At 43.8% G+C, this 23,576-nt stretch overlaps 1 protein-coding gene across 1 annotated transcript in view; it reads right to left on the bottom strand.

The window, feature by feature from the left end:
* LOC149335620 (beta-1,3-galactosyltransferase 5-like) overlaps positions 1-23,259 on the bottom strand; it is a 138,519-nt gene extending 115,260 nt beyond the window's left edge. Inside the window, exon 1 of the mRNA XM_089552199.1 lies at positions 23,013-23,259. The gene's annotated coding sequence lies outside the window, so the exon portion shown is untranslated. The remainder of the gene's footprint in view (positions 1-23,012) is intronic.
* Positions 23,260-23,576: the final 317 nt, after the last annotated feature.

Below are 23,576 nucleotides of genomic sequence, written 5' to 3'. Positions count from 1 at the left end.
CGGTTACCGATGTACGTCCAAAGCTATTATATATGAAGCGAACTGCTTTTCTTTGCACCATTTCCATCTTGGTGATGTTAGTCTTGGTGAAAGGGTCCCAAATTACACATGCATAGTCTAGTATCGGCAGAATTACACTTTCGTATGCCAGCAGACGGACAGAAGGGGTGGAAAGTCTCAAAGCCCTCCTCAAGAAGAATAATTTGCGGTTAGCATTAGCTACTACATATTCAAGGTGCTTAGTCCAAGTGAGATCATTAGTGATCCAGAGTCCTAGATACTTGTAGTGTGTTACTTCGGAGAGAAATATGTCGTTAGTAGCATATGGATATTTAAGCTTGTGCTTCTTGCGTGTAATGGTCATAGAAACAGTTTTTTAAAATTAATTGACATTTGCCAAGCTTTGCACCAGGCAACAAGTTGTCCTAAGTCATTGTTCAGCAGTTCCTGGTCAGCGGCGTTCTCTATTTCCGAGTACAACACCCAGTCGTCAGCATAAAGCTTAACCTTAACGGGAATACCATGCAGTGCATCATTAATAAACAAAAGAAACAAAAGAGGCCCAAGCACCGAGCCCTGCGGGACGCCAGAGCCAACTGAAAGTCGTTCTGAATGGTGGTCATTAAAAAATGGCTGAGGCTTAGCTAAGGTTAAGCCTAGTCAGATGCGAAACATATTGATGGCTAGGCTTGGTAATACATGGCTTTCCTTGGTTGACGTTCATCCCGCTCTTCATCGGTCTCTGTGGCACGCTGAAGCTTTCGCTTCTCGTTCAAATCAGCCCTGCTTCTAGGCGGCGTCCCAACACCTGGCCGCCTCGTAAGTGCCCGGAGAGCGAGGCAAGCTCAGCTTTATACCGCTGCTGTAGCGTCACGTGGTCAGCTGCAGCGCCTCTGATGTGGAGCCTCCACCGCCGCGGCCGACCGCGCGAGCCGGCAGCCCATCTCTCCTCTGCTGTGACGTCATGTTGTCACGTGGTCAGCCGCCGCGCCTCTGATGTGGAGCCTCCAACGCCGCGGCCGACCGCGCGAGCCGGCAGCCCATCTCTCCTCTGCTGTGACGTCATGTTGTCACGTGGTGTCACGTGGTCACGCTAAAGGTCAATGGTAGCTCCACCGCCGCGCTCGACGGGCTGTAGTGTAGCTCTAGTAATATGCTTCGCATAAAACAGTGTAGCTTGTAGCTTGAAGGCAAATGCTACTAATGCTGCTGAAAAAATCCACAGCCAAGTAAAAACCAGCGCTCTCGAAGAGTTTGCTGAAATGTAGAATTAAATGACGTTGTTTATGAAAGCTGCCGAAAGTTCGAGCCCTAAAATAAAAAAAAAATTGAAGGGACACTTAATTGCCGCCTTAAAGGTGCACTCAAGGGGAATCTGAAGTCGTCTTTTTGCCGCGGGAACTCGATCTACACGTTCCGAGCATTCTTAGAAACTTCGATTTATTGGCCTGTGTGGCCGATTTCCCAAATTTTAACGTCCGGCTCCCGCCCTTTTTTTTTTTAATTCCCCGCAGACGGTGGGAGGAGTCGACCAACGCATGGAGTGCCTTTCAAGCAGTTGCGTGGCGGCTTTGCTTTCGCTTTTATTTTGTTTCTTTTAAGCTTCCGTGAATAAATAGATCTAGTCAGAGACTACATAGCTGCAAATTAGGCCCACGGAAATAAAGATACGCGTGGACTCTTTTCTTTCGCCGATCACTACGTATCACTCCGCCGATGGCAGAGCGGCAAGCCGCCACGAGAGTGGTTGAAAGGTTGGTTGACTCCACCCACCGTCTACGGGGAATTCAAAACAAGGTGGGAGCAGGGACGTCTAGTCGGATTTGAATTAGGGAACTCGGCCCCAGAGAGCAATGTTTCACCGTTTCTAAGAACGCTCGGAACGTGTAGATCGAGTTCCATCTGTAAAAATACGAGTTCAGATTCCTCTTCAGTGTACCTTTAAGAATAAGACGGGATTGCGTTAATGGGTTAATGCCCCATATATACGGATTTGGTCGTTCTAGACTTTGCATTCACAGGGCCCCAGGAGTCCTCATACAACTCCTGGGGCAGCGGTGTAGCGGTTAAGTGATATCTCACACTGTGCGTTGTTTCGGCGTGCCCAGGTGTGCCGAGGAAGGTGTGATAAGAAGATTAGAATATATATCGTGAAGTGGCTACTTACGAGGCTTTTCGCTTGAAGAAAGAATTTATTCGAGATTTGCAGATTATGCGAATGTCCTCGTTTCGCAACACACCTTTCACGCCATGTACCTATTAGCTAGGTACTGTGAGACAACTTTGGACGCAACCTCTTCGAAGTAAGGACTAGGAAAACAGGCAATACTTTTCTCAGGCGAAGTGGAGGCAAGCAGAGAGAATTGAACAGATTTCGAACTCTCTTCACCTTAAAAAGAAAAGCAGCCAATTAAAAGCAGGTTTGGCATTGTGCAATGTTTTGATGAAACAAAGTAAGACGTAAAGAGGAGGGACAGTACAAAGCGAAACGCAAAGCGAGGTCCCGAAATGTCATTATGTCGGTTGCCGGTGCTCGAAATGATATAAAATGAATAAAAAAATAAAATAAAACGCGATTCTCGAAAGACGTGTATCGGCCATCAGAGGGGCCTTAATGGAAGACAAATTGAAACGTCAGAGCCAAGACGACGAGAAACGATGTTGTTGACAGATGGAAAGTTCGACGGAGAAGCAATTAGAAGAAAGGTCTCAGGCTTCACATGGCCTTATCAAGGACTCTTTAAAAGAAATAACTCTGCGCGGTACACACGACAAACTTATTACACCAGCTTTCGTTTCGAAACAAGTTTTTATTTTTACCCCTAAGTTCAACGAGGCGGAAAATCGGTCAAAATGTTTATCAAATATAGCGCATTTTTATAAGCTTCCACTTGATTTGGTTGCAGCGACAAGCCAACTATGCTGCTGAATTTTTAATTTCTGATCAAGAATGAAAACTGCCTTTGTTTTTGATGAATGAGATTTCTCGAGGCCAGATCTTGATTAAATGCGTTACCTTGGCTAAGATATTTAATATGACAAGCATGAAGGTTCCACAAATCACCAGCCTGATCATCTTTTGAGACAAGATCTTGTAGACCACCGTAGAACGAGGAAAGTGGCGACAGTTGAATGCTTAGCTTCATTCGCTTTCATGACAATTGATTGAGAAGAAGAGATGAAGAAGAAGAACAATCGAACAAGGATAAGTTAAGAAAATGCAACAGGCCAATACAGCAGCTGAAGCGGCTTCTTTTGTACATCAATAAAACATGGTGCTGGGCTAGTTGGTAATTCATACTTGGTGGGAAGACAGCGCAAAAAACGACAACCACAGGGGAAGTTATATGTGGGAGGTATATGTGACTTGACGACAAATAAATCAGTTGATAGTAGCGTTCTTTTGTGTCTTGTCCTCCCCTGTGGTTGTCGTTTTTTGCGGTGTCTTCCCACCAAGGTCTTTTGTACGCTGTTGCAATATAGAACAACAAGTAAAACTACATTTCTCGGCTCTATTGTTTCAATTCCCTCACAAAAGAAAACGCATCCCTTAGTTGTGCTTCGCTCCGGATTACTACGCAGAGTCTATGCCAGTGTTTTTACGCAAAGTTAAACAGGTCTCTCGTGTGCCAGTTCGCTAGAGTGGTGTACATTAAGCTGTATGTTAGCTTCCTGCCGGCGCGTGGTTTAGACTGAGTCCGTTTAGTTGAAGTCTCCAAACCTATGCCGCTAACTTGGGCCTGTGTTAGTACAGGAGGATAACCGGCAGCTCTGTAAAAAAAAAATAGAAAGGGGCGACTTTGAAGCGAGTTTGTGTGTGCGAAACTCGTTAGCCTGTTTACCTACAGACTCTGCCAGACGCAACTGACCATGAACGCACAGTCTGCTCATAGCCCGGCGTCTGCTCTAAAATTTAGACCGAAACAGGAGAGCAGACGAAATTAAATCAGCAAAGAAGGATGAGCGGGTGGAGAAAGGGGATGCCGTGGAGGGATTAAGGAACGGGTTGGATCTGCTCTAATGCCTCCTAATCTGAGATAATGGCTGCGCGCGGATCGATGTCATTAACAAGACTGCTCGATCGAAAAGGAGGCCTGCTTTGATATTCCCTCTCGGTCCGGATAATGCCTCCAGCCGATTTGAAATTTGGTGTAATAAGGATGGGATACAATCGGATAGAAATAATCCCATAAATCCGACCCTATTCAACGAGTTTCACATTGGTGTAGGGTTCAGCCCGCCCGAACTTCTATCTTCCGCACAGATTTCCTGCCACGAGTAAGAATATGTGAACGTGCTTTGTGGGAAGACTCTAAACTCATACACGAATATAATGCCGCCAGCATTCAAAACTTGACCGTGTCTGGTTTTGTCCTCCAGTTACAACAACTTCGATATGATGTCTAGCTTCGGTAATACCATGAAGTAGCTTTGTAGTTGCTGTAGATTGCGCCAGAGGGGGCGAGAGTCGCGAGCAGGCGAATGTGATTTACTCTGTCTCGTGCGAGGCCCTCTAACTCGCATCAAATGAGCATTGTGGATAGGTTTAAGCACGCCTAAATGTAACGATTCCCATGTCCTAATTATAAAGAGGTTACTTTTCATCAAAATGTAGCTATTAAAAACGAGGAGAGACAAACACTGAAATGCAGGTACCACCGCGACAGACCTTTTTTACAAGAAAACTGCGATGACATAAACACTTTTTTAGGCTGATCTCTGCTTAACCTCTTGAGAACAAGCTTAACCTACATCAGAGCTTAGCCTGAGTCTAATATCGTCGCCAGACGTGCTGACGACCCAGCAAAGGAAAATCATGAGCCAATAATGCTAATCACATGCTTTCGCACACCTACTGAGTTGAACTACGTTAAAACCCTACCACTTTTAGTATTTTGCCTCCATCGAAATAGTGCCGCCACGCCCGAGACTGAACCCGTGACCTTGGAATCAGCAGCTGAATGCCTAAGCTACTAGGCCTCCGCGGCGGATCGTATGGGAATTATTTAGCACATATCGATTAATCCTCTTGCTTGCACAGCAGATGTGCGTTTAAATAAAAACCTTTATTTTTGTTAACAGTTCCTGCTTTGCTTCCCAATATCGCACCGCAGTTTCGGGGAAGTCAAAGTGCGGAAACGGTGCAGCATGTCGGCTTTGGCCGTTTATGAATGCTAACTGGGACTACGCAAGACATCTCCTATATATCACTTTTCTGATATCCTAGCACGGAACGGGCATGCGTGCGAACTGATTAAACGGACAAGTTTAATTAGTTCTCCCTTGCTCTGCAGCCAGCAGGAACAAGGTTTGCTGAAAAAAATTCAAAATCAACCTGATGTCAGAAAGAGCGCTGGTCCTGTTCTTTCCCTTCTTTCCGTCCTAGTTTTTTTGTGCTATTTTCCTTAAGTATGTATGACCAACTCGCCCGTTTCGCCGTTGTGAGAAAGATTGTCAACAAATCAGTAATGTATGTATGTATGTATGTATGTATGTATGTATGTATGTATGTATGCATGTATGTATGTATGTATGTATGTATGTATGTATGTATGTATGTATGTATGTATGTATGTATGTATGTATGTATGTATGTATGTATGTATGTATGTATGTATGTATGTATGTATGTATGTATGTATGTATGTATGTATGTATGTATGTATGTATGTATGTATGTATGTATGTATGTATGTATGTATGTATGTATGTATGCATGCATGCATGCATGCATGCATGTATGTATGCATGTATGTATGTATGTATGTATGTATGTATGTATGTATGTATGTATGTATGCATGCATGCATGCATGCATGCATGTATGTATGTATGTATGTATGTATGTATGTGTGTGTGTATGTATGTATGTATGTATGTGTGTGTGTATGTATGTATGTATGTATGTATGTATGTATGTATGTATGTATGTATGTATGCATGCATGCATGCATGTATGTATGTTTGTATGTATGTATGCATGTATGCATGCATGTATGTATGTATGTATGTATGTATGTATGCATGCATGCATGCATGCATGTATGCATGTATGTATGTATGTATGTATGCATGTATGTATGTATGTATGTATGTATGTGTGTGTATGTATGTATGTATGTATGTTTGGTTTGGTTTGGTTTTATGGGGTTTAACGTCCCAAAGCGACTAAGGCTATGAGAGACGCCGTAGTGGAGGGCTCCGGAAATTTCGACCACCTGGTGTTCTTTAACGTGCACTGACATCGCACAGTACACGGGCCTCTGGAATTTCTCCTCCAAAGAAATTCTAGCCGCCGCGGCCGGGATCGAACCCGCGTCTTTTGGGTCAGCAGCCGAGCACCATAGCCACTGAGCCACCGCGGCGGCTGTATGTATGTATGTATGTATGTATGTATGTATGTGTGTGTATGTATGTATGTATGTATGTATGTATGTATGCATGCATGTATGTATGTATGTATGTATGTGTATGTATGTATGTATGTATGTATGTGTGTATGTATGTATGTATGTATGTATGTATGTATGTATGTATGTATGTATGTATGTATGTATGTATGTATGTATGTATGTATGTGTATGTATGTATGTATGTATGTGTGTGTGTATGTATGTATGTATGTATTAATCCATGTGTGCACGCATGTATGTTTCTTGTGCATGTTGGCCACCCTCAGCTGACAAAAGATATTACTTTTTTCAAACTATTAATGAATGCCAAGAGAATATAAAAAAAACGGGACGAAATCTTAACTGAGAAGCGAATAGAGTGAAGATAGCATTGACATCCGTGCTTAAAAGCAAAGCGTGAAAAATGCCTAACGAACGGAGCAGTATACAGGGAACTTTTTAAATATCTGCCGTAATCTAAAAGCAAAAATGTAACGCGAATGAAGTTAAGCAGAGCCTATCATGAAATGTCCTGGAGAGTTCTTAATTTTGGTTAGCAACATAATGAAAGAAGAAAAATACAGCCACAATAAACAAAAAAGTGAATATGCTGATAACCCCGACAGATTGCTCGCAGTCTGAACCGTTAGTTAATACATAACACTTAACACATTTTTCTTTCTAAATTTATTTGCTATATTGCATAATGAGCATTGTTTCAACTCCTATAGTCTGTATGATTTGAATTACTCGAAGCGCTCTAATGTATACACTTTCTAACTTCACGATGTATTCATGAACACATCAATACGTACTGATACGACGTATTATTGACGTATTAGAGTATTAATTACGCGTTAGCGTCACTCCCAATCCCTCGCACGGAATGCACCATTTGGAGCTTGAGGGTACGACAATGAACACTTAAAAATGTTCGTCGCAGCTTAAGAGAACAAACATACCGCGCAGTCATCCCACACTTTACTCGCATAGTTCCAGAAACAACCTGTAAACGGATCGTAACCTCACTGTCCTGGAAAGCTTAACCATCTGAGGTTAACAACGATGCACACATGCCAGGCAGAACCAATAGAGGCAAATGAACCTTAAGCACTCAGCTTCTTTCCCGGTCTACTTTCTTCAAACTTCCCTCTTCGTCGCCTCTGTAAGGAGCTTCAGGTGTAAGCAGCTTTAATGCACGGCTACAGTGTTCGCAGGAGATTTTCCTTTCGAACACACACGCGCACACACGAACACGGTGGATCGACGGCGTACGCGCATATATAGCAGGCTTCTCGAGAAGCGTCCGCTTACAGGAAAGTCATTGTGAATTCAGAGCGTCGCTTTCGGGACAGCGTAATCGCAAGCGGTGCTGCGCCAAACATTGACTTCGGGCCGTGTAAGTGGGCTTTATGTTTATCAATTTTTCTCAGTCCCATAAAAGATCTAAGCCTCTTGGCGTTCTCCTTCCATACTGAATATTCTAGCAACGGCGCGTGCGGTTGAAATCGTGCGAGGGTTTTTAAACACACCCGACCACGCGGGGCGCTGTGGCTTGAAAACCGGTTGAGAAACAAGTTTCCTACTCCGGAATATTAGCTGAACAAAATTGCCACTTTATCCGAGCCTGGCTGCGCGCACTATCAGCGGACGAAAGTTGTGCGCGGTTATTAACGGAGATCCAGTTACCGACAGTAAGGTTACGTGGGAGCAAAAATTGCTATATAAATATATTCTAGCACAGCCGACTGGCGCAGGCTGACAAACAAAAGCTGGGTTTTGAGTTTCAGCACGAATGAAGAAAATATAAGTATATATACAAAAAATGAAGCCTTTCTCAACCCTGTATTCTTATATATATATATATATATATATATATATATATATATATATATATATATATATATATATATATATATATATATATATATATATAGAAGAAGGGGTCACAACATTGCAATTATCTTCATTTAATACCGACAGTTTCGAACGGAGGACCGTCCTTCCTCAGGGTATACCTGAGGAAGGACGGTCCTCCGTTCGAAACTGTCGGTATTAAATGAAGATAATTGCAATGTTGTGACCCCTTCTTCTACAAGTATTCCTGGCCCATTGAACGACAAGTCCTGCTGCAACTATATATATATATATATATATATATATATATATATATATATATATATATATATATATATATATATATTAAATTGGGGAAGTCACATTGAAAAACCTAGCAGATTTATTCAACGTTTCGACCAGGGACCCGGGTCGAAACGTTGAATAAATCTGTCAAGTTTTGCAATGTGACTTCCCCAAGATTTCGATATCACTTATATATATATATATATATATATATATATATATATATATATATATATATATATATATATATATATATATATAGATGAGAAAAGTGCACAGATACAGGAACCAAGGAACACGGGGTTTTTTTATTTATTTATTTACTTATACAATTTGTGCTGTTTATCAATCGGGAATAGTATTAAATATCTTGTCGCTTAAAGATAATTGATTAGAAAAGGAGAAGAAAAATAACCACATGCCGCCGGTGGGAACCGAACCCACAACCTCCGAATTACGCGTCCGGTGTGCTATATATATATATATATATATATATATATATATGTGTGCAGACAGACACACACTATGCCTTCCCTTTCGATTCCGACAATCTGACGAAGGCCACCGCAGGACCTAAACTTCAATAAATTAAATAATTTTAAACGTTGGTCTACGTTTCTACTATAACTGACCGTACCGAGATTGCGTTTTCGCTGTATTATATGCATATATACCGGGTGTTTCAGCGAACACTTTCAAAAATTTTCATATATGGGCTTTTAAGGGTAAAATTATGGCTTTTGCGGCGTGGTATTGCCAGGCCTGGCGGACACCAGATAAACGGTGAATCATCTTGACTATTAAGCTAGTTAACTAATTTCTAATTAACTTTTTAACTATTAGGGTTACGTGTCTGGTTGCAATTAGAGATCTGTAGCCGGTCGTTAGTAATAGCCATATCAGTTTTTCGAATTTCAGAAACGCGATAACCCTCGCCACTGTGGCTCCACGAAGTTTGGCTTTTTCGACTAGTTACGTGCACAGGAGAGGTTGCTCTTCCTGCACGCTCTCAAAAGCGCATGTATTTTCGCACGATGCATCCAAACTTTGTCGAGCGAGAGCGGCGAGGGTAATAGCGCATTCGAAATTCGAAAAACTGATATGGCGATTACTAACGACCGGCTGCAAATCTCTGATTACAACTAGGCGCGTAACAGTGCTAGTCGAAAAGTTAAAAATGAGTTAACCAGCTTACTACCTAAGACGATTCACCGATTTTCTGATGTCGGCGAATACCGGTAATACTATGCAGCCAAAGCCATATTTTTACCCCAAAAAGCTTATTCCTGAAAATTTTTGAGTGTTTGCTGAAGCACCCGGTAATTATATATATATATATTTTACAGCACATGTTATTCCCACATCTACACTTTTTTAGATCACCTTTAGTTTCCAAAAAAAAGAAAATGGTGCCACACAGTACAAAAAAGTCTGTTCATTAAAAAACAAACGACATGCATAAGATATACGAAGAAAAAAGTAGCGCTAACGTGTCTTCAGCTGCTGCCGCAAACCAAAAAATATTGCATAGGAAAGCGGTACCCATAACGACAAGAAAGCAGGCGAAGACAAAGCGGTATATTAAAAAAATTAATTCCTCTCCCAGTCGGGGTGAAGAGAAAGGCGTTAGAAGTGTCTCAGGGCTAAAGAGAAGTTGATGAAGCTGTTCACCCGAGGCGCGCCAAAAGAAAGGGGACGCCCCGCGACTTCGCACGCGACTCCCCACGTAGTTTATAAAGACCTCGCGAGCCTGCCGCTCGAAGCGTGCATAATAATCTCCTAATGGCTGTTGGAGAGGCTGAGAGAGCACGCGAAGAAAGAGAGGAGAATTAACTTAATAACACAAGAAAAACAAAACAAAGAAAGCAGGACAGCCGAAAATCGACCCTCGGTGCGTCTTTTATCTTCAATCTTTTCTTTCTCCCCGTAATTGTTTTTTTTTCACCTTTACACATTTTTAGTTTTTTTTTTTTCATTCCCTTGTCGGCGACATAAAGACAGCCGCACGCGTGTGCTATAGATTGGTGCGTATTTTCGACCTTCTGGGCGCACTCGGCTAACCTTGCGCGGCTCAGTGAAGCTTTTTCCGACTTAATTCTTTTTCACCTCAGCCTTTCCTCATTCGTTCTTTCTGCGTTCTTTCTTTTTCTTCTTTCCCTCTCGTTTTTGGAAGGCACTGGACTGTTTTCCTTTTTGTTCTTGCTGGTGTCGGGCCCGTATTCCGCTTTCGTAACCCCTCCCCTTTCACTTTGTCCACTCGCTTGAGGCCGGAGGCTTTTTTTTTCTACATTAAATCCGGCGCACGAACCCCCGCCCCCCCCCCCCCCCCCCCCCCCAAGAAAAAAAAGAGGCACGTGTTGGCGCTGAAAGCTCTGCACTTTACTTTTGTTATGTCGCGCGGTTCTCCCTTTCTTGCGTTCTTCTTTTTTAACTAATGATTTTTCTATTTTCGCTTTTTTCATTTTCGTCCTCCTCCATTCTATCGTTCGCGCTCCAGTGACCACCCGAGCGTCCCCACGTTTCAGCAATTTGCCGCCGTTGACTCTCGGGGAACACAATGAGTGCAAGGCTCGACGACCAATAGGGCGGCTCTGCCGACGTAGGTTCTTTTTTTATTTTTTATTTTTCACGCCATGAATGCGGGCGTATTTCGTGGTATCCTAGGGACGCCTCTCACCTAGCATATGTTTTTTTTTTGTATTTTTTTAGTCGATTCTGTAGAGCTGCCCTTAAGGCTCCCTTATCGGTGGGCTGCGAATACTCCTGACTAATACCCGTGCCACACGGCCAGATTTAATGTCATTAAGTGCTTACTGCCTAAAGTTTTAATGGCATTCGTGCGGTGCCACACGCAAAAAATTTAATGCGATTAGCCTGACTGCCATTCGCGACCTACTGAGTTCGCCACAACTCATTCGCCCGTGCAGCGCGTACTCTCGTTCCCATTCCGCACGCAGAAAAGCGTTAGTAACAACTTCCTAACCAGTAGCAAATGGTTAATTCGTAACTTTCAGTCAGATGAGGCATGTGTACTAGGGTCTATACCGCATTTTGGATGCGAAGAGCGCCATTTTAACCAGCCTTTTCGACAGGTACTCTCCATTTGTGTGCCCACATGCGAGTTTATGGATACTTTTTCGATTTGTAAAGCAGGAACAGCCGTATCTTCTGGAAAATTGTTTTTACATTACATTTGAACAACATTCCCGACATATTGTGCTCATTAGCACTGTTCATATTCAGATGAAACTTTTGACTGTCTTCCAAGCGTTATCGCCACTTTCGATAATGGCATTAAATGTGGACGTGGAGCACCAACTCTGGAAATAACGGCATTAACAGACTTAAAGCCTTAAGCATTTACTGCCATTTCTTGTGCGCGTGTGGCATGAGTATGACACTGAGACATTTTCCTGGCATTTCGGACAAACAATGATCTGCGGTTTCTACCAGAAGCATAGAGTTTCTTACTATTACCTAGAGGGAAAGCTGGCGGCGCTGCCCTTCAGCCACCATGGACGCTCAAAGCATCATGGGGCGGTGAGCTACTTGTTGCGGAACAGTCGTAGTTTTTCGGGAACATGGAGTGGCACTACTGAGATGTTTCATTCCTAAAACGCTGTTCGTGTGTGCGCAGACGACTTTCGCGCGAACGCAGTGTGCAAAAACCATAGTAGTAAAAACGCATAGACACACGACGCCAAAAAAAGGTTTCACTTTTCCGAAATGCCATTAAAAAACTTCTTGAAGTACCTAAGTAACAACATTTTTTTAAAAACATATTTACTTTTAAAAATTCGCCTGTTAATTACGAAATATTAGTTTTTATAGTGTTCATTACTAGGCCAATAGGAGAGCGAGTCGTCTCTTATTTTGGGCAAACTTTGCACTTAAATGCTTTTCTGCTCGTTTGTTGCAATCATTAGACAAGATATTGAACGTTAGGACGTTTGGAGTTATCAAACAGCTTTATTTTTCTATTATTTTTGGCCAAAAGTTGCAGTTCCGCAACAAGTAGCTCACCGCCCCATGATGCTTTGAGCGCCCATGGTGGCTGAAGTGGTCTCGAGGGGTCGCCATGCAAACTCCCATAGACGGGCCGCCAGCTTTCCCTCTAGGTAATAGTAAGAAACTCAATGAGCAGAAGCTGCCTTCCTAAGCAGCGCAATTAATCTGCTTAATATGGGAAATGTATTGGCAAATGCTGGCCCTACCAAGGGCAAGTGTAAAACAACCAGTTTCAATTATTGGGCCGATTAACTGTGCAGCTTGGGTTTGCCCACTTTTTAAGGTACAGATTTTCGTTCTTAACGAATATATAGCAACCGCTGTTTTTATCAACTCGCGCCGATTCTAAAATTGAGTATCTTATCATCATTATCATCATCATCATCATCATCGTCAGCCTAACTGCGTCCATTAAAGAGTCTCTGCTTCCACTTGCTACGCTTGCATACTCTTAGAATCCGTTTCGTTTACTGAAGGGCACGTCGCTTCCTTCGGCTAGCAGAATAAGCTGCGAGACGATTCAGAATTTAGCCGGTGTAAATAAAGTTAATAGAAAAGTGCTGCCCTTAAGACAAAGTGAGGGCGGTGCGAGTTTTCCAACAGACTCGAGGCAATGTAAGTCTAGACGAAATCAAGAATAGATAACGAGTTTGCAAGGGACATACGCTGCGGCGAACAGATGACCGATGGCCTTCTGAGGTAACTGGGTTGGCTCCGAGGGAGGAGATTTGTAGTAAGAGAGGCGGAAAGTCAGACGGGCGGATATGATTCGGAAATTCGCAGCCTCAGAAAGATCTCAGCTTTCGCAGAACGCTGCTGATTTTAGAGCATTGAGAGAGCTAATTCAGGGCATTAGGAAAGGACTTTGTCATGAGGACAAAGATAAGCTGATGATGATGAATATGATGTGCTAAGCCTCTGTACTATGTATCGTATGTATGAATCTCTCTGGGTCTTGCTTTGAGTGCGCATGCGCGCACTCAAAGCAGGACCCAGAGAGGTTCGCACATACGATACATAGTGTGTTTATCGGCGTGTATCTGTGTGTGGGATTTGTACAAACACTATTCTATTGCATCCAACACTGGTGAAGAGAACAGACGAGCCAAAATTCATCCAGATATATAATCTGCAGAGTGCAAAAGCTGCGGAGAGTATGCTAACCTCAACCACATCATGTGGGGCCTGCAGTAAGAACCCTTTCAGCGGAATAACCACAGAGGAGCAGCGGGAGACCGCGCTGCGCAGCTCGGACCTGTGGCAGCAAAAGCTGCTCACAGAGAGAGCTGACCAGGTCGCCGAGGTCAGAGAGATCAATCCACCAAGCGACAGTAGCCCACCTGGGCCAGAAGGGAGCCTTCCCCTTCTAAGACTCTATAAATAAAGTTTATCCTCTCTCTCTCTCTCTCGCTGCGCAGAATTCAATCACTGACTTTTAAACGAAAATCAATCCAGAAATTTTGGCGTAATTCTTTAACAAAGCCTGGCTTACCAAGTGTTTCGTACAACTTGCCATAAAGCCGCTATATTTATTGGTAGTAGGCAGCGCATCTTCTTCGCTTACTGATGATGATGATGATGTGTCTCGGTTGACCTCTTTTTTCTTATCAGACTTGAATTTTACTCTTTTCTGTTCAAGCACACTAGCCCTGAACATCTTTTACTAATATATTAATGTTTCATATAGTAAATGTTCGGGGTCATTTGACAGACTTGTCCGGTTTCTGTGAAACCACATCTTGAACCATGATCGATGTGCTCGTACACGAAGCAGACAGACGGGTCTAAGAGAAAGGAAGACTCCACGATTTCCAAGGACGAAAGTGCTTGGAAAAAATAACGAGCCTTTCGCCATTTTTAAGCAGCGCTCGGCGATAGACTTGCGAGTCAATAAAAGCGGCTTGAAAGCCGCTGTTACTGTGACCCACGTTCTCGTTTCCGCTGGAGGGCGCAGCAACATTGCAAGCGTTACAGACAACGTCGGCATGTCGGGTTCCGAATCAATGAAAACTGCAGCAAGTGAGAGATGGCTTGTGATTGGTCGGCTCAAGCATGCGAGCGAATCGTACTTAGCAACATCAATAAGGCAAGAGAGACATTGGAACAACCAGGTGGAGTTTCGAGATAGGAACCGCTTTAGGGAATTGGTTATACGATTGTAGACAGCAGCAATATTGTTGCGAAGTAGATGACAAAGAATCGGGCTGTGGCGCGGGACGGAGCGCTCGCGCTAGGTCCGCAGCCATTAAAATCATATTTCATCGGTCATCGTGTCGTCTTCGACTAGCAACTATGCACCGTAACACTACCCCCCCTTTTCCTGTTTACAAAACGTTTATAAAACTTTTATAAATGTTTATAAAACGGCTGTGCAACAAAGCGTGCGAACTTCTACAACGCAGCAAACTAGAATAAGAATCAATCAATCAATCAATCAATCAATCAATCAATCAATCAATCAATCAATCAATCAATCAATCAATCAATCAATCAATCAATCAATCAATCAATCAATCAATCAATCAATAATCTGACAACTCAACTGCGGTAAAGGGGGCCGTGTCCCGCGGTTCCATGTGCTGCACAGGTTGCTGTTCGTTGTTTGGGCCTCAGACTCCGTTTACCCATCAGCCCCTGCGTGCAGCGCATGCGCTGTTGAACGTGTCGGTGACGCTAGAACGCACCGTTGACGGCCTTGATCCCGCGAGGTAATCCTTTACACAGCCACGCGGCCTTGATCCAGTGGGAGACAAAAGGCGCCGACAACAAAAGGTGTCAAGCGGCTGTCAGGAACCGCCGCTACACGGAGGGCAGGCAGGGCGCTCCGAAAGCCGCCAACGAGGCGACGGCGAAGCCGATCGAAGGCTTCGCTGTAGCCAGGGTGTAGAAATGAAGGGTGTGCATGTTGTGTAGCAACGACTGAGGAGTGTATGCCAGGGCACTGGCAGCATTTTCGGCTACTGGCGCGTGAATTACACGTTGTCAGCTTCGAAAATAAAGAACGCAGTTTATGACGCCCTCGCGAAACGTCAACCATCTCTCGTCCTTTATTCCCCCCCCCCCCCCCCTCTCCTCTATACCCTTAACGAAAGAAAAAGAAATAGATACTCGGGCGGTAGTTATTAACGATTCTCTTGCTGTGACTTGTGATGTCATGAAGAACAGCTAAACAGGCGACGCCATTCCTTGGCTTCGGCCTCAAAGTTTAGGCACACCAACAGCAAGAAAGCAAAATAACGAATTGACCAAGACGGATCTTTGCAAAGAGAGCCCTCATTCTCCGCGAGAGATTAAAAGGAAATAAAGCTGGCATATAATACTTTTTGAACAGGCACCCTTGATAGAGCAAACTGTACAACACTGACAAAAATATTAAACAAAGTACTTATCCGAATTACGTTATGTAACCAACCGCCACAGCTGCCATTATCATCATCATCGTCAGGAGCAGCAGTCTGATTACTCCCATATCTCTCCAATTAACCCGGTTCGGCGCCAGCTGCGGCTACCTTATGCCCGCGAACTTTCTAGACTCATCCGGCCGCCGAACTTACTACCCTTGCCTTCTCTTGAGATATAGTCCTTCACCCCTAACGGCCATCGGTTATCTTGCCTTGGAAATAGATGTCCTTCCCGTGCCCTTTTCTTCTTGACTTCTTCTAGGATGCCATTGACTTTCAAAGTAAATCCCCCTTTTTTTTTTTTTTTACCAGACCGTGAATACGAACTCAATGCGATTTACGCCTTGCTTTGAGTTTATCTATGGGACGAAAACCGGCCCTTCAATGTAGAATAAAATGAAGAGAAGGAACTGACGCTGGAACTCAGAAATAAGAAAATATTTTTCTTAGGAACACATAACACATAAAAGTCGAAATTTTAACATTAGTTGTCTGAGTATGTGCACTGTTCAGGGTAATTGCGCAAAAAAGAGAGATTAAAGTAGAAAAAGAAAGCCCTGTACCAGTCTCAGAGACGCATAGCGCACGAAGAGATGCTCCAGTAGAAGTGAATACAACAGCTGAGTAGCTTCCGAAGAGAAGCAGATGACCTGCTAACAGGTTTCTCACTTGTGCGATGATGTATATATACACCACCCAGCTCGAATTACCACCCTTATCAAGCTTCAGGCAACCAAAACGCTGCTTCTGGTTATTTTCATCGCATTGGTATCCGTTTCGAAGTGCACTAATTGCGCAAAGAATCTGTTAGAAGAGAACAGTGTTGTAGGCGTTACCGAAAAAAAGTAACTGAATACGTTACTCGTTACACTAAAAAAAAAGAGAACGCGTTACCGCCCTACGTTACCTACAAAAAAAAGGTAACGCGTTACCGTTACCGAAAAAAAGTATCGCACGTTACTTTGCCGTCACTCCATGGCCACAAATTTTAATCAGTGCGTCTTCGCTGTAAGAACTCAAGATAACAATTTTATAAAGCTCATACTTCATATAATTCCAACTTCACAAAGAAAACATAGCTGAAAGCAAAAACTTTACAGTAATTCTGGTGTGCTTCTGCTTACGAAATTACGCGGAAATTGTGTAGCAATAAAGAAATGCTTAAATGTCGTAGTTCCGGAAAAAATATATTTGCGCACATAAACTTTTTTTTTCACTTGAACCTGCATAATTATCGCAAGAATGCGAGTGTTTACGTCAAGGTGTTCAAGGTCAGCTTCGCTCGCTTAGGAACTCAATAACCAGAAACGTAGCTGGAGTTGCAGATAGAAACAGCCGGTTGACTGCAATCCCCTTTTCTGTGCTGTACCATTGTACTCTTTCGATGGCTCTCTTGGGGCCATCTTGAAGTAAACTGGCGACATTCCTGAGTTTGCTCAGAAGAGGGAACTGCTTCCACAAAGAATGCGAGAGTGTCGTCTGGGAACGAGACCTTTTTGGTTGGAAAACAAGCTTACGAAGGAACTGACTTACAGATTTCTGCAAATGGTTCATTGGTGGCTCGGCATGCGTCCACTCTTTAGAGAGTTGTGTGTGAGAGTGGTTTGGGGGTGAAGACAAGTGTGTGACTGCGTGTTCGTTCTTTTCTTTTAGTTGAGTGCGTCGTCAAGGGCAGGTGTTTTTTGGCATGCATGCGAGCCGCAAAAAGGGTCGTCGAGAGCACCGGTAGATTTTGTTTATTTGCAACATCATTTTCGGCTTTTTTTTTAGAAAGAGGCGGAGGGGGACAATTGAAATAAGAAGTAACTAGTAGCGTGACACCTCACGTTACCGAAAAATGTTAACGTAAGTACGTTACCCATTACAGTTCCGAAATGGTAACGAGTACGTAACTAAGTTAACGAAAAAAGTAACGCGTTACCGGTAACGCAGTTACTTGTAACGCGTTACTGGCAACACTGGAATAGAATAACATTTCCACTTTTCAGCAACTTCAGTGCTGAATAACAGAAAGGTCCTGGTTGAAGCACTTCAGAAATACATTTAAAAAATACTGGCTGTACTAGGCCACGGCTTCGTTGAAACTCTCTGCGAGGCCACCATGTCCGTTCTTCCATTTATCTCTCCACGACGGCCTCTCCACCCATTATTCCCTTCCTTTTTGTCTCTTGGCTTGCCTTTTGCTTTGGATTGGTTTGGCTTCAGCCCAATTCGCTTGGGCCCAAGGCAGGCCAAGTTAAGACGGACCGCGGAGGAACAAGTACAGCGGGCTTAAGCTACAAAACGGCTTAGGGTGCGATCTCATTTACTGCTCTCGGCGTAACATAGCAATCTTACAATTATTTATTTCCCAATAGAAAGGAAAACCAGTATTCTTTTGATTTGTAATCTAATCGTTAACTTTATAATTAAATGTTTGTTCCAGTATTCCGTCTCCAATGAGCGCCTTCGCTGGTATAATATCCCACTTCTACTTAGATTATATTTCACTGTTGTTATCTTGGGCGTTTCCCATTGGGTTCAATGATGTCAGGCCCCCACTCCCGTCAGAATTAGACTGTAGGCACGGCAGGCGATAGTAGTGCAATAGAGTCGAGAAGTTCAGTTCAGTTCAGTTCAGTTCAGTGCATTTATTTCAGTCATATACAATGGCTGAGGAGAAAGGAAAAAAAGCCGCGCACGCGGCTTGACAAAGCTCCCATCTCCCGTGGCGGCTTGGCACGGCGATGACAGACAGCAGTAAAACAATAACAAGAGAATGCATGAAATAACAAATATGTACAATATCTTCATAACAGATCACCAGAATAGTCTCGGTACTGTTACACACACGCAAATGATAGTTTAATCACAGCACATGGACACTTTGTTTATTTTACAGTTGGATATGATTCATTCTTTTGTAAGAACATATTTCTGACAGCGTTATATGAAACGGAAAGAATGGATTGATTAGTGAAAGCGTTACTATTAAGGAATGATGGCAACACATACCTGAGAGTTTGAAAACCGTAATTTGTGCGTGGGCAAGGTACATACCAATATTCGTAGTGTCTTGTGTTGTGAACAGCGGTATTTTCCCGTAGATTCGCAAGGTCAGCAAAAAATGTGGTGTCACTATGTACCTGAGATTTGTACTGCTGAATTACACGGTACTGATGAATAACCCTTGCATCCATAATGCGGTATTTTGCAAATAGAGCACTCGTATGTGCTAAGTATGTGGCACCCGCAATTGCTCTGACTGCATTTTTTTGTAATGTCAAAACCTTCTGAATATTAGTTTGCGTCGTTGTACCCCAGACCAAGTGGCAATATTTAACATGAGAGTCAAAGAGGGCATGGTAAATAACAAGTTTTGTCCTAGTAGGTATCATGCACTTTAACCTTCTGAGTATGCCGACAACGCGAGCTAGCTTACTCTCCATTTGCTCGATGTGGTAGTCCCATAGCATAAATTCATTGAAGTGAACGCCAAGTGTTTTTACAACATTAGTTATTTCTATCATATGCTATACTCAGTCTAAAATAAGCAAAAATTCCTAATGATGTTCTCTCAGACTTTATGCTCACCACACTAACACTTCATGTAGATGGAAATAAGTAAATTTTATTAGCTCGTTATCATTATTTTATTGCTCGACCAGATTTGGTCGAACAGGATATTGTGCTTGTCGTTTGTTTAGTAGACTTCCAGGCGAAGTGCTCACAGCTAATTCATTGAATTAATTAAAGCGGCAGTTGAGCACTTCTTGTCAAGAGCTACTTGTAGTTCGTTTCGATTTGCCCGAAGATAATGTGAAGGCTGCTGCGGTTTCGTAATTTGGTAATGCTCTCAAACTATATTTACATGGCGTACAGCTTTCTTTAGAAAGGTTGCCGTAACTTCTTTTGTTAGTTATTAACAGTGCATAACCAACGTATCAGCAAGTTATCGGCGTTGCCTGATCGACTCACGCGACCTTTTGTAGGCTTTCGCTAACCCGCAGTGCCCTTTGTTTCTATTTGCAGTTGGCACTAAACATTATTGTCATTATGACGAGCAAGCGATCCTCAAACGTCTCACGATAAACCTACTCAACAAATTTTCCGAAACAACAACGTAATTGATTTCACTACAACAGAGTCAAAAAGAACCAGAATATCGGTCGGCGACAAATCGAAATTCTGGGCGCTCTGCTCCGAAGTCTGCGCTTCTGAAGTGTTCTCGGAAATAGGGAAGCGATCGTATTTCTCATCTTCGACCAAAGCACACAGTTCACAGGTTGCACATCACGTCCTCTGGAAAAGAAGGCAGGGTCGAACTGTTCTCCGGTGAAGCCCACTTGACGGACGCAGACGGGGCTGACAACCTTTCGCAAGGATTCTCAGAGCCTTAAGCAAGAACCTTAAGGGTCGCATTGACCCGAAAGAGATGTATTAATCAGACCACGTGCGGAAGCACGTAAGTGAGATTGGTTGCTGGCATAGTAGCTTGAACTTGAACACCAGACCGTTTGAAGGGCACCGTTTTTATTCTGCCACAAAGAAATCCTGGTTGCCAACACGGAGTTTTCAAAAATTACCTTGAGGGAAAGAGGCGCCACCGTCTACGTGACTTTCTTCAATCTGCGCTTAATCCACGACAGGAATTCCAAAAATTCTTGGCTTCGTATTTCCTTTCGCTATTGCTTTAGCAAAAGTATCGTCTGCGGGCAAGCTGCACCGAGATTACCCGAATTACGTCTCTTATGTACCCTTAAAAAATTAATTTAAAAAGAAAAAATAAGCACTCTCACAGCTACAAGGCTGTAACATATCAGCGAATTTCTGAAGGGAAATATTCTTTGAAGCTTTGCTTAAAAAAAAATCGTATTTTTTTCAGCTTAACCTACTTTTAAGCCTAATCATTAGCGAAGCGTATACTGCGAGGTTTTATTTGTACCCGGCATTCCCGAAGTGAATGAACTTTCGCAGCGCCATCTTGGGCTCTAGGACACAGTCAAAATTTGCAGTTGTTAAGGACATTACGACAAGTGAAGATAAAACACAAAGCCTACTGCCCCTACAATGTAGCAGAGCGATAAGATATATCTTTATGGTCCTTGCTTTCTTAAGAATGACTGTGCCTGCTGAGTTCCTGCGTGTATCTTTTGTCCTCCTTTTACCCTTTGAGCGGCACTGGAAGTTAACTCTTATACGTTCAATGCTGCCTCCTTGCTCACATCTTTTACTCTGCCTGTTTTTTTTGTTTGTTTTTTCACCTTTTAAGACCTCCGTTTCTTCGCAGTCCGCTTTACAACGCCTTACATAACATGCCTCATATCCGGTTTTCCCTACCCTGTTGTATAGAAAGTACCTCGGTTCTACTCGAGCAGTGAGCGACACGTCGCCTGGTGACACGTTTCATAACCTCAGCATTGGTTTGGAGTAGTGGCTGTAAGCCTAATGTCCGCGCGTCCCCAGGCAAAGAGTCAGAGAAGATTGAAAATCTGCGTAAAGATGAGCTATAGTTCGTGCTTCGGGCATTTGTTTAGTCAGGAAACGCATTTCTTCAATTGCAGTGTCGCTGCGCGGACTGAAAATGCAGCTAAATGAGATCTCTTGGCCCATCTGTGTCGGAGACACAGTTTGTGATACGATTACATTTTCTTCGTAAAAACAAACAAACAAAACTAAACATAGTTATTATGAATCATAATGACAGTGCTATTACACGGTTATAGGATTACTTTTTTCTACCATGAGAATCTACCGATATTCGTGCTTTCATTCAGCCGCCGTTTAGCCTTTATTGGAATAAATTTTAATCATTCTATTTCCCGCAGCTCGTTGTCCATTTATATTACAACTCATTTGGCCCTAAAAAACCTTCAAGACTCTGAGACAGAGTACATACGGTGGCAGTGGCCGCTGGAGAATTTTCTGGGTGCTTCAGAGAGCGGTGACATATGACTGCTAGGACACAGATCTGTGTTACAAATGGTCGACTCTAATTCAATATGTACGCGCGGCTACAGTGGAGCAGTTTCAGGAGGCTACTCCCGCCAGTATCTTACTTAACCCGAACCTCATAAAAGTTTCCACCAACCTGTTAGACGGTTGTAAGAGCAAACACAGGAGCTCTTGCGAATTAATCACACGATAAATTAAAGAAATGGATATCTTATTCTTTGCAGTCATAATGGGAGCGCTAATTTAACTGCTATCATGGTCATTGAGACTCGGACCACAAATATGTAGCGGCAAACAACAACAAGCCTTAGTGTAACTTGACGGCGTGATAAGTACTACGTATTGCAAAAGCAAAGCTTTATTCCTTGAAGTCAGCCCAGATTTCAACGATATTATGCCGCTACGCGTCGTGATAAGAAAGCATGATACCCGAACGAGTGAAACAAGTCGTTTAGGATTGCCAAGGTCAGCGTACTGAAAGCACATTTTGAGTACGTGAGAAGCATTGTAATGGAGGTTTCTCCGAGTGTTCCGGCTTTCGCAATAAAACCTTTGATTTTTGATTTTACAACGAGCCATGACATCGTGTGATAAACTGCAATGTCCGCTGTGCCATTGTGCTTTGCACTGGCACAGTCACCCGCCAAGACATTTAAATATTTTGCTGCTTTGTAGGGTAGCTGGCAATTTGCAGCATTTCGAAATAGCGGGGGCGGTCCGACAAGTAGCTATTTTGAGTGAATTCGAAGCGCCTTGCAGTAAAGTAAACCGCTGTCATAGAAACTGCGAAACGCGCGTAGCTCGTGGAAGAACGGGGAGCGAGTCCTTTCGCTATATTAAAGCTGCAACGGCATCGCTTTACCTAGGCACTGCTGCAGCTGCGTCCGTGTCTGCGAGAGTGATACTTTACAGCGCATGTCATGCAATGTCGAAAGCGAGTTGCGGCTCGTAGAAACATCCGGGTAGCTGTCGCGCTGTAAGCGTACCAGCCGCTGAGCTAAAGTGTCAGCTCGAAAAACACAGGCATTCCGGTACGACAAGAGGTCGCGAACGAAACTTTCGTTTCCCGCGGCGTGGGTCAGACGATGACCAAGCGGACCGAGCGGGTGCAAGCGGAGAAAGTAGTGCCACTCACCGGCTGGTGACGTCGAAAGCGAGCAACAGGCGAAGACGTCACACCGCGAGAGCCGTCTCGCTCCCGATTGAACGGAGCGCACTGACGGCGCTCTAGCACAGCGGCGGCGGCGGCATCGGACTCGGCGCCGGCGTCGAAACGAAAAAAAAAAAGAAATAGTCTGACGACTCAAACGCCAGCGCCATCGTTCGGCGCGCGCCGGACGCGCGTCTCTATCGTTAAGCTGCTTCTGTCGTCTGCTCCTGTCGTGTGCAACCACCGTGCCGGCGGTCGTCTGCTGCTGCAGCGGGCGTCGCCTGCTTACGTTGCCTACCAGTGTCGCCAGCGACCGCCGACGCCGTTCGCGCGCTGCTGCTGTTCGCGTCGCCTGGTAACGCTGTCCGATACCGATGCACGGTACCGCTGTCGGATACCGACATATGCTATACCGCCGTTATTTACTGTGGTCTGCGACCGTTGTCGGCTCACGTCGTTTGCTAACGCCGTCTGCTAAGGTCAGGTGCTTGCGTCTGCTAAGGTCAGGTGCTAGCGTCTGCTAACGCTGTCTGCTCACGTCATGGGCGT

The sequence above is a fragment of the Amblyomma mixtum genome, chromosome 7 (genome assembly GCF_055824585.1).
Source record: "Amblyomma mixtum isolate Tamu chromosome 7, ASM5582458v1, whole genome shotgun sequence".
Taxonomy (NCBI): Eukaryota; Metazoa; Arthropoda; class Arachnida; order Ixodida; family Ixodidae; genus Amblyomma; species Amblyomma mixtum.
The sequence above is the reverse complement of the archived record's forward strand: the minus strand, read 5'-3'. Positions and strand labels throughout refer to the sequence as shown.